This window comes from Thermobia domestica, chromosome 16 (assembly GCF_964235325.1).
Source record: "Thermobia domestica chromosome 16, izTheDome1.hap1.1, whole genome shotgun sequence".
Classification (NCBI taxonomy): domain Eukaryota; kingdom Metazoa; phylum Arthropoda; class Insecta; order Zygentoma; family Lepismatidae; genus Thermobia; species Thermobia domestica.
Window position 1 is genome coordinate 97654104 of NC_137469.1, and position 12159 is coordinate 97666262.

A 12159-nucleotide genomic window follows, 5' to 3' on the forward strand; every position below is an offset into this window, starting at 1 on the left:
AAGATCTTGTTTGTTTTCTGTACCGACTCAAAGTTTTCTTCTCCCTTTTCTCGGTGTTATTCAATTTGATTAACTTGGGAATTCTTCTTGCCCTCTATGTCATTTTGGAATGCATAAACGAACTGCGCGGGACGACGTGCTGTTTAAAAATAACTTGCATTGTTGCGGACTACTACTTGACAAAAATGTAATTTGCACATTTTGCTTGGGAGTAAAAAGTGAATCGACATTGCATTTTGTTTATGTAATAATTATTTAATTTTTTATTTACTTAGTTTTAAAATAACGAAACAACAGTGTGCTTTCAGTATAAAAACTACTTACCCGAGCTTAAAGCAATGTTACTCACTGAAACGTATTTTTGAAAATTCATCTGAGTTTTCGAGTACACAACCGTATGAGCCGATACGTTTCTTTGATCTTGAAAATTGAATGACTTCTTTTGAGACAGAGGAACTTATTGGATGTTACGCTCTTCTGGCTCTAACATCAGTTCGTAAATGGGAGATACGTTACTGCCTTTTAACGGCAAGGAGAAGAGAAGAGTTACGTCGATTTGTCACCAAGTGGGCCTTTCAAAATTATATAGATATTTAAAGAAAAACGAAAATACGATTTTTGGAGACGTCCCTCTGGTTCTCATATGACGATATATGTTATTAATATGTAATCTACAAAATTCTTCGCAGTAATTGGCAATAGATGCTCCATTTCATTTATTACGAATGTTATTTATGAAAATGTTAATTGTATTTTAATTTTTAATCGTAGGAAAACCAAAGTTTGCTGTTTTGTGTGGAATATGTTTAATAAAAAGGTTGACTAGCTTTATAAACCTCATTTATACCTTTTTTTGTGTCTGTAAAGGGTAAAAGGAAATTCCAATTTAGTTTTGACTATTGCTTATTCAGAGCTTGAAAGTCTGGTTCCTAAAATTAACATAAGAAATATTTGTTTTCTAAGCAGATTAACAGAACGAGCTGAGTGCTGCTGGTTGATGTTAGTCTCCAGCAACAAAAGAATATTCTTCCCGAGCTACAATAATATCATTAAGATTACTTGGTAGTGATGCTACTTTGAAATAATTTGCATTATAAATGCTATTCTATGATGTTAGATTACGCAGACATAAAATTATGGATTATTTGCATTTACTTGAAGCATGTTATAGGTCATAATTTGATCCAGTTATACCAAGTAAATGTTGCTTCCCACAGGGCAATATCTCGCAATAAAATCCCAACATGAGCCGTAATCTGACAAGGTCTTATTAAAAGGCACGCATATAATACAAAAGTATACTGTTATTTGCTTTGTAACAAGTTTCGTAATTATACATGCAAAGTTGAGACAGCATGAATTAACAAAAATATAAATTATGTTAGTATAAGTTCTTTTATGTTTTAGGCATATTTCAATGGTATGTTAAGTTGTTCTTATAAAATGCACCACCTAAACTTATCATTATATATTTTGTTTGATGTTGCACTCTGCCAGTATTTAAGTGTTCCCCAGAACCATTTCACGACGAACAAAGCCGGTAATGTTGGGTTGTATGCCCAAAAGCCAGTAAAGTGTGTTCCATTATCCTCCACCCATCGTCGTGCCAGATTACTAAGAACATCGTGATTGGGACCTAAGGAGATGGCCCAATATGATGTTGTCAGATGAAACACGGTTCTGTGTGGCAAATAGTTCTAGCTATCACATTGTGTGAAGACAACAGGGAGAATATAATTCACTGTACAACAGTAAATGTGTGCAAAAGTTGGGAGGTCCTTGTGGATATGGGTATTGAAGAGCATAATGAAAAATGGAAGAATATCATTGTCTATCTTCGATGCAGGGTTTGGTACTGGAGGACGATATTCTACCGAAATCCAGTAAAGATAAGATTTTTTCCGGTGCAGCATGTCCTGCTTTCATTTACTTGAATGACAACGCCCGCCCACACAGAACTGCCAAAGTTATTGGAGAGTTACGACACCAATTGCACGGGCTAGTCAAAACATTCTATAGATCTGAATCCCACTGACCATACTGGAGATGTTCGAGGAAGACGATTCGCACAGAGATCCACCTTCCTGGATTATGCTTATGCTCAAAACTGCCCTTAAAGATGAATGGAACAGCATACCCATTGTATGACCTACACTGTCCTAGGAGGTCACATGCTTACTGATTTCATCTGAACTCTGCATTCATAACAGTTTGCACTTTATCCAAACTGCGAGATTATAACAGTCAAATGTGAGGGAGAGAAGAGAAACAGAAGTGAAACTGAAACAAACTGTTGAGTGTTTCGACATAAAGAGTACATATACAGTACATGAATATCCAAAAATTATTACACTATGCACGACTAGTGTTAAAAACTAGTTCATCTATTCTTTATATATGAATACATGTTAATTACAAATAATTACTGTAATTAGTTTGTAAACTCCTGACAGTGTCACTTTCTTCACCCCAGTAAGTTATTAGTGAGTGATAGTTTTCTTCGGAGAAATATATGAGGAGAATTTCTCCAACCTCACAGGATTTCGGACCCTGTTTCTGCCATCTCTTCATATTGCTTTGCATATCCTCTTCTTTCCATGACGGATAATTGCAACTATCTTTCGATAATAGAGCTGGAATTTCATATCTGTACTCATATATTGGTCACTTGAATTTCGTGGAACATGTTCCCACAAATTATGAGCCAATATTGTTTCATAGTATTTTTCAAGAAATATATGAGCAAGTTGGGTATGTCACATTTCCCAACTTTCGAAATCTTCAACGTCCCAACAATTATGCCTGTTAGGCTAAGGGAGATGATGATTAAAGCCAGTGAATGATGATAGAAGAATTGGTAGAATGAGAAAGTAGGAGGAAACAGGAATACCCCGGGAAAATCCAAGAGCACGATGTTGTCCACTACAAAATTATTTGGCCGGAGATCGAACCAGGGAACCCAAGCACCAAAGGTAAGTGCTCAACCACTGACCACCGTGCCTCCTTTTCAACTTTCGATTAAACTGAAAAAGAAAGTGCAACATTCTCATGCAATGCAATGTAGTTACACATACTAAACAACCTTTCCCTGCCATCTGTAGGTACATTTCCGAAACTAAAATACCTACATACTGTTCTGTAGTCCGATCCTAATCTACTGCATCTAATAACTTTATTTAACCGAAAGTGGCGCCTATCATTGTCTTCCTCCGAACTGCTCATATATATATATATATATACACTCAATTCTGATGTATAGGGTCCCTGGTTCGATCACTGCTTGCGCCACGAGGACTTTGTGGTGAACAAACACTGTATGCGTACATTTTCTAGGGATTCTCCCGTTTCTTCCCACATTCTTCATTCCATGATTTTGTTTCGTTTATTATCATCATCACTGTTTCCCCTAGCTTTGGAGCTTGAATGTTGACCGTTAAATTACATAACTATATAAATACATAAGTGAAAAAGCCAAAAATATGCGAATTGTTATTTTGTTTACTTATTTTACTTGGATATACAGTCAAAAAGTTGTTAGTTTGAGTTGTCATTCAAAAATACATTACACAACTTATTGTAGTTACAGAAACATTTGGCAGTAATATTTGCACTCAAAAGTTTCAAGAAAGAACCAAAACGTAACATAATTTTGACATAACCAATAGTTTCGCAAGTATTTTGGAAACTAGGGCTAGCCTGGAGGGTACACCGCAGAATTTGTACCGTACAAATCAACACTAATAATAGAATATTGTCTTTACTTAATATTTCTTTACTTTCGCCTTACATCACCGGAAAGTATAGCTGTCATTCAGGTTCTTTTGTTGGCTAACACCCAAAATAGCTTCCAACTACGTACTTCCGAGCAAACATCGCAGGTCAGATTTATGGTTACGTTTCTATAACAGAATGCAAAATAGTTTGATGTTTTGTGCTATATTTTTTTTTTTTTTCGTTTCTCCAATACAAAAAAAATCTTTCAGGCATCATTTTCTTAAAATAGTCTAACAACATCTAGAAAAATGTAACATTTACTTAATGTGCATATTTTAAGTGCTTTATTGAAAATTGGACACGAACTTCAGAAAAACCTAAAAATGGATCAAAAGATTGCGATCTTGCTCAGTGATTAGTTTTTGGATCAGGGGCCACAAAATTTTTGAACGGCCTCTAAATCGAGTTTTCGTATTTTCTACAAAATAAGCACACCATACTGAGTTAACTGATAGTTTTTTTTATTTGGTTACACTATATGTAGTTCTCCAGTAAGGCCTACAAGACATTTTTTGTTGAAATATATTGAATCTTTTGGGCCAAGTGGATCAGGGGCCACGAAATTTTTCAATGGCCCCTAAATCAAACTTTCGTATTTTCTAAGTAATATGCAAATCTTACTGAGTTAAGTGATAGGTTGGGTTTGGCTCATTATATCTAGTTCTCCAGATATAAGCCCCACAAGAAAATATTCGATTGAAATACAGGGTGGCTCAAAAGTAGGTATACAGTCCCATCCCGTATTTTATATCATTTCTTATTGTTATCAAACAGGTAGACTTAGTTTCTTTATTATTTGTTCTTAACGTCTAATCCCGGAACAGTCGAAGCAACTAGAATGTTATACTTGATCAATGAAGGGGTGTATGCCTACTTGTGGGCCACACTGTGTATTGGATGTTTTGATCCAAAAACGAGGGAACCGTGATGCTGTATCTATAAAAATTGAAGGGAAGAAAGTTCTCTAAAATGTTTACTTAATAGACAAATTTTCGTCCTATTGCAATAACTTTTAAAACTTCTTGTCAGATGAGATTTTTAAGTACACTACCTATATTTGCGAAAACCGAAATGCATTATTAGACGTGATTTAATTTTAAACAATCTTGTCATAGATTTTTGGCTTTGCATCCCCCTTCAATGTTACCTTATTGACGATTGGCGGATCGTATTTTTGAAAACGTAAACATTGTTCGTTTGTGTTAGTAGGAGGATGGGTATTTTGTTCCTACCTAGGTATAACAGTTACACGTTTATTACTTGGTAGAACTAAAAGTAAAAAATGAGAGAAACTCTCCAAATTAGCAGGGACAGTTTAAACCTTGTTTAAATTACTTTCTTTATAAATTATGATGCTTGAATTTTTCAACATATAAATGGAGTTATGAATTAAAGTAATTATTTAAGATTTAGACATGTGTAGAGACGGCACCGTAATTTGGAACATTTTCTGGAGGGGCATGTATTAATATTTGAGCCAAAACCTAAATAAACACTTTTCTTATTTCTGGGGCCTAGATGGCAATTTTTCTGAAGTAGGGACCCAGATGCTTCACGTTAGGTAAATATATTTTGTGTAGATAATGAGTGAGCGGCAACACCTTAATTTATTTCAAATTATTTTGCTATGGTATGGCGGGTTCATTCCATAATTCACTATTTAAATTGAGGGGACAATATTTGAAACAACTTAAAGTCTTAAAAATATATAAACTATTATTTCTAGGGGCTCTAATAGTAGACATTTTACTGAAATCGGGCCACATCATATTTTCGTTTCACTTAAAAGATTGTTTTTGAGACATCCTTCTCGAAAGTAATTATTCTCACTAAGCAAACTCGCACATCCTGCGCGAGCGCAGTACAATATTGTTGTTGTTGAGTTTAATTTAGCGTCCCTTTCAGCAGCGAGGCTATATGAGACGTGGACCTACTGATTAACGTGGAATCCGAACCACATGAGCTCCCGCCGGGAATCGAACCCGGGCGCAGTACAATATTGTTGTCTGAATGATTGAATATGATATAAAATTAAAAATATTTATGGCTAGCAAAGTAGTTTTAATAGCACGTTAATAATATCTTTAATTAAGAATTTCTCTATAATTCCTCGAATTTAAGACGTCCTCGAATCTAAGACGCACCCCGATTTCGCTGGGTTAAATTAAGGAAAAATAGTAATATATTCCGTTTTTACTATTACTAAAGCGCTCTTTGATATTGGTCATTTTCGTCATTTTTATATATTCCTTTCCCCTCCCCATGTTGTGGGGCACGGCATGATAAAAATTATCCCAGGCCCGAATGTCACGGTTGAAAATTTGATCAAGATCGGTTCAGTGGTTCAATAGTTAAGTTCTATTTATTTTTATATATTAATCTCCCCCTTCCCCTCCCCCTCCCCTAGATTCTACTGTCAAAGTGAAAACATTAAAAAAAACTATCCAGGCTCGAACGTCATTTATGTTGAAAGTTTGATCGACATCAGTAGGGTGATTCAAGAGTTACTAAGTTTTATTAATTTTCATATATTTACCCTCTTCTCCTCTCCTTCCTTAAGTTCTACCATCAAAATTAAATAATAAAACACTTCCCAGGTTCGAACTTCATCTACGTTGAAAATTTGATTGAGATCGATCGGGTGGTTCAAGAATTATTAACTCACGAACATGGTCACTTTTATTTTTATATTTATTGATTTTTGTATACCTATCCCTCCGTCGCACAGTGGACGAAATTCACAATCTAGCTGTGCAAAAGTCCAAAATCAAGTTACTTGGAATTGCACCCATTGTACCCGTAATGGGTCACAAATATACCACAGATGACAGAAACAACAATAGAAAAATATTACGTTATGCAAGGAAATGGTTTTGCACTTATAAAAGAGGAGTTGTGGTACAGCCGCTGGTGTTACTAATAGTAGTCACATTTAGAGAGTGAAAATTAACCCATCGTGCTCCCAAGTTTTTCCGACTGTTAGGAATCGAAAATTGAAGCATTATCTGCTGAAGGGATGCAGTGTTACATAAATAAAAAATTAACTGAAAAATTAAATAGGGTACCACACTACATGCATATAACATCAGAAGATGATTTTCCTACAAAAAATACGTTATATTGCATTTTAATGGAAAAACAGTAAAGATATCCGCCTATATCCACCTTGAAATATGTTTATGTGCAATAAATGAATGTTCTTTTAAGCAATAATAGTGATATCAGTTGCAGAAAACTGCAACTTTTTTATGTGTTTTATCTTTTTAAATACGATGTCTATATCCCGGAGAGAACTATTTCATATTTGGCATGAAGAAAGAACCCTAAGTGCCAAAAATTCTGCAGTTGCAACGTATGTCTGGAGCAGACTGGGAGTGGACAAGACAAACACAGATAAAAACGAGTACAATTTTAGTGAATCTGAAGAAGCAAGTAAACAATTTTAATAGCAAGTTGCATAAAAAAATGGCAGAAATCTAATCGTATGTTTGAGGTATTTTTATCACACGAAGGTAAATGGCTGGATACCAATGTCACCTTTGTGCCTCAGCATCAACAAGATGATCCAGAACCAGGGCCATCATCCTGCAGCACACTCGGAAGGCCACCGAAGGAATTTGAACAATTGTCCGTATCATCGAAAAAGAGGAAAGTTTCCTCGTTAGTGAAGACACATTCAACAGAAGAATTAGCATTTGCCGCCCAAAGTAGTTTACGTTTGTCTGGAAGAAGAGATGCCGCAAGCGTAGTGCGTGAGGTCACTGAAACAACACGAACGAGGGCTACGAAAATTAAAAAATCATGGAAATCATCGAACGTGGAACCTACTAAGTATACGCCGAAAAAAGCACTTGCATTGTATATAGACGGACGTTTTACCAAACATTCTTACAAGTTAGTTCAGTCTGCCGCTAAGGCACGTAATGCTAATGTATATCCTTCCACGATCAAATCCAGAAAGCAAAGAAAGACTATTATCTCAATATGGAATCAATTACAGTAAGTGAAACATCAGCAGAGGTATCAGTTCAGGCACTGGTGGACCACACAACAACTAGATTGGTCATGGTTATCTGAAAACGTCGATCATTTATCGGATGGTGTTACAGTTATTTTTAAGTGGGGTCGTGATGGTAGCTCTGGCCATTCCACATACAAGCAAATATTCTATGATAATGATGAGGATGCTAAAACAGATTCATTTCTATTAGCAGTGTGTATAGTTCTACTACATACGCGTGCAAATAAAACTAATGTTCTTATTTGGCAGAATCCTCGACCTTCCTCCACAAGTTTCTGTTGGCCTATTACACTCTCATTTGAGGAAGAAACTGTGAAGGTGTCCAAACGTGAAATAGGAATTGTCGAAGAGCAGATACAAGGACTCTGTCCCACTGTTGTCAATATTTGTGGCAACGATATCATATTTACTTCTATGTGTAAATTAACAATGATTGATGGGAAAATGTTTCAGGTCATTGCTGATATTTCAACTCAAGCATGTGGAATTTGTGGGGTGACTCCAAAAAATGTGAAACTTAAAACTCATAGAGCAACTTTCGACGGATGAAAGCAAATATGAATTTGGTCTTTGAACACTGCATGCTTGGATAAGGTGTTTTGAGTGCATTCTACACATCGCATATCGTCTGTACGTCAAAAAGTGGCAAATGCGTACGCTAGTGGATAAGTAAGAGTTTCAGCAAACTAAGAAATGCATTGAAGGTGACTTAAAAACTAAAATGGGACTCTTAGTTGATATCCAAAGACTGGGTTTGGTAAAACAAACGATGGTAATACTGCCAGGCGATTTTTCGAGCAGTCTGCTGTGGCATCATCTATCACAGGAATCGATGAAGAGTTAATAAAACGGTTCCACGTGGTATTTCAAACAGTTTAATGCGGTTATGTGGTGAATGTGGAAGCGTTTCGTAGTTACTCAAAAGCGACTGCTGAAAGGTTTGTTGAACTGTACCCTTGGTACTACATGCCATCTAGTGTGGATAAACTGCTCATTCATGGGGCAGATATCATCACAGCTGCTGTTCTCCCTATTGGCATGTTTTCAGAGGAAGCTACGGAAGCGAGAAATAAAGATTTAAGACGATACAAGGAGTTCCATACACGCAAATTTAACCGTGTGCAAACAACGACAGACTTAATGAATACTATGATATTTTCCTCTGATTCTTTCATCTCTTCCATTTCTGAAAGTGGCCACATTGCTCGACCACGTAAGATTTGGGGACTTGATGATGACGTCAAATTTCTCTTGACACAACCTTATCTCATTCCTGACATATCCCCAGATTGTGAAAGCGACCCTGATAGTGAATAATGTTCCGGTAACTGTTCCATACGTTCATATTTAGATAAAATGCACACTTATTGTAAGAACAGTTTTGATATTTCGTACCGTAAATTGAGGTAGCTTTGGACATCTTGATTTTGTCACACAGAAACTTATCCTTACACCTTGTAACTATGTACCTATTGGGGAAAAAATATTTTTATATTTAAAAAATAAGACTGAACAAATGAAAACTGATAGCAGAATAACCGGAAAATGAAAACAATAGATTTCAAGGTCATCCCACCGGTCGAATCCACCCCACTTTACGGTACTCATGCTTTTGTTCAGTTTAGTTGTTACTATAGTGTTGCAAATAAATGTTTATGTACCACAGTGAGGCATTTTTTTATATATACGACTTTTGCACAGCTAGATTATGCGTTTCGTCCACTGTGCGTCGTTTGGATTAAGAGTTATTAGGTTTCATTTATTTTTTTATAATTCCCCCTACTACTCCTCCCCTAAGTTCTACCTTCAAAATGAATAGATAACAACACTCCCAGGCCAGAACTGCAGCTACGTCAAAAATTTGATCGAGATCGGTCGGGTGGTTCAAGAGATTAAGATTCACAAACAAATTGGTTATTTTCAATTTGGACCTGAAATTTTTTGTTCAGAGACACCGCTATTAATATATAAATATAGGTTTCATGTAGTATGTAGTATTATACCCAGATATGAATTTTTGTTGAAAAAAATGAAATGAAATCTTTGAGTTTTACATCCTACGCTTATGCCAGTTAGGCTAAAGGAGACCGTGATGAGAGATGAATGAAATAGTGGAATGAAGAAATTGGGAAAAAACGGAGAACCCCGAGGAAACCCACGCACACGGTGTTTGTCCATCACAAAGCTCACTTGAAGTGAAGAATATTTTTAAATAAAATAAAAATTCAGTACAATAAAGACTCAAATAACCTCTTAAAAGACCTAAATAGCCCCGTAATTTTCATTTCATTTTCTGCTCGTTTCACTTTAATATATTTTTTCTGAATATCGGTTTTATGGTAAGATTTAATTTTTAAATGTATTATACTACTACAGTTTACTAATATTTTAACGTCTATAAATAAAAACGTCAATTGCGCTAGTTTTCAGGAAAATTGATCTTTCTTAGCCAGTGTTCCTTCGTGGCTAAGCAGATAGCGTACGCGCCTTTGGCGTTGGAGATCCGGGTTCGATTATCGGCAGGAGCTAATGTGGTTCGGATTCCATGTTAATCAGTAGGTTCCGTCTCATATAGCCTCGCTGCTGAAAGGGATGTTAAACTCAGAATTAATTCAAGTCAACTCTCTCTTACAATACCTAAATAGCTCCGGTCTCCTCGATATTAAAAAATTACTTAAGAAACTCCTGCTCATACCCTGATTATCGTAGGGTTATGGCTCGCACGTCATTGTCTTCAGTATGTAGCAAGTTTTTGTGTAACATCACATTCATATGTCACGCTCCAAATATATGGAATAAATTAGGGGAAATGAGGCGTCTAGTATCAAAATTCGCCACATCCGTTTCGTTTAGTTTCGAGTAATGTCGCGAAACGTGCAGTGAAGTTCTATGTACACGCGTTCAAATTCCCATATTTGAACTAGTTTTTTAGTATGAAATATTAAGCTTTTAAACAAAATTTTGTTTCTATGGAATTCCTTTAGATTAGACTCATAACAAGAGATATATAACTCAAGTTCGGTTTTTAAAAAAAATTAATTTGGCGGCTTTTGATACTAGGCGCCTCAAATGACCGGACATTTTCCTGAAAACAATTTGGTCACCCCTATTGGAGTTCCACAGACAGGTATACCTTGAAACGTCTACCTGTTTATTACCATATACGAGTATTTGCCAAACTTTATTGTGGTACGGTTAGTGAGTATGAAAATATGAAGGTTCTCGATCTGAAAAACATAAATTTTGTACAAAATTTTAACTTTTACGCAGAGTCGGATTAAAGGGGGGCTTAAAGGAACTGTAGCCCCGGACCTCCATGTGGAGAAGGGCATCTACTCTGATCAAAATCTCAACTGGTTATCTAAAAAGAATTATAAAGATACAATCATCATCATAAAATAAAACATGACCAAAAATATTAAACATATTCCCTTCAATTTCCTACTGTACTTTCACAGAAAAGTAGTCAGCAGGGACCACATTTTTCTGGTCCCGGGCCTCCAGATAGGTTAATTCGGTTCTGCTTTTGCGAGAGAAGCATAAGTCTATTCCGTTTCCCCTCCCAAAGTTTGTTTTTGTACTAAAATTCTTATTGATTCCTTGTAGATGGTGTCTGGCAACGAAACACATATTGAAATGGGCTTCCCAAAGTTATACAACCGGTATCACACGTTCCAATAAGGATCCCTCATTCCCAGCTCCATTAAGTGCATGCAAGTTACTAAGTCAAAAAGGTGTAAACTACATTTTAATATAAACTCGATACATGCAAGCCTATACGTAACTAATAAATTTGTATATCATCTCTGAATAGTACATAATCATAATTTCGTGTTTCTTAAATGACTGTGTAGGGATTTCTTGAAAAAAAATAGGCTTATTTTTCTTCAGATAAAAACAAATGAAAATTTACGTGTACTGTTGGAAATAAATTATGTTTCTTCAACTATACACTCATAATGAAAATTCACTCAACTTTTATAAATTAAGTCATATTATCATTTCATTTTATAAAATTTATTTTTCTTGCTTGTTTTCTCTGCAAAATCTTTTAGAATTTTGGCAGAGTTCAAACTCCTTGTAATTTCAGCTTCAATGAACAAAATTGCCAAAATGCTCAAATATTCTTGCTGAAATGATGATTTCAATTAACTTTTGATCAGTTTCAACTTGGAAAAACTCCTTTCTGCAGATTCCACAGTTACTGGGATTGTCAAGAAAAGCTTATATTGCAATGGATTCTTGTGTGTATTTGACAGCCGAAAGTAGATTATATTCTAATACGGAGTCGTCCTTAGGCACGGGTCCTGATTCGAAGCAATCGGTCCAGTTCTGTGTCTGCCGTTTCAACTGATACTTCATAC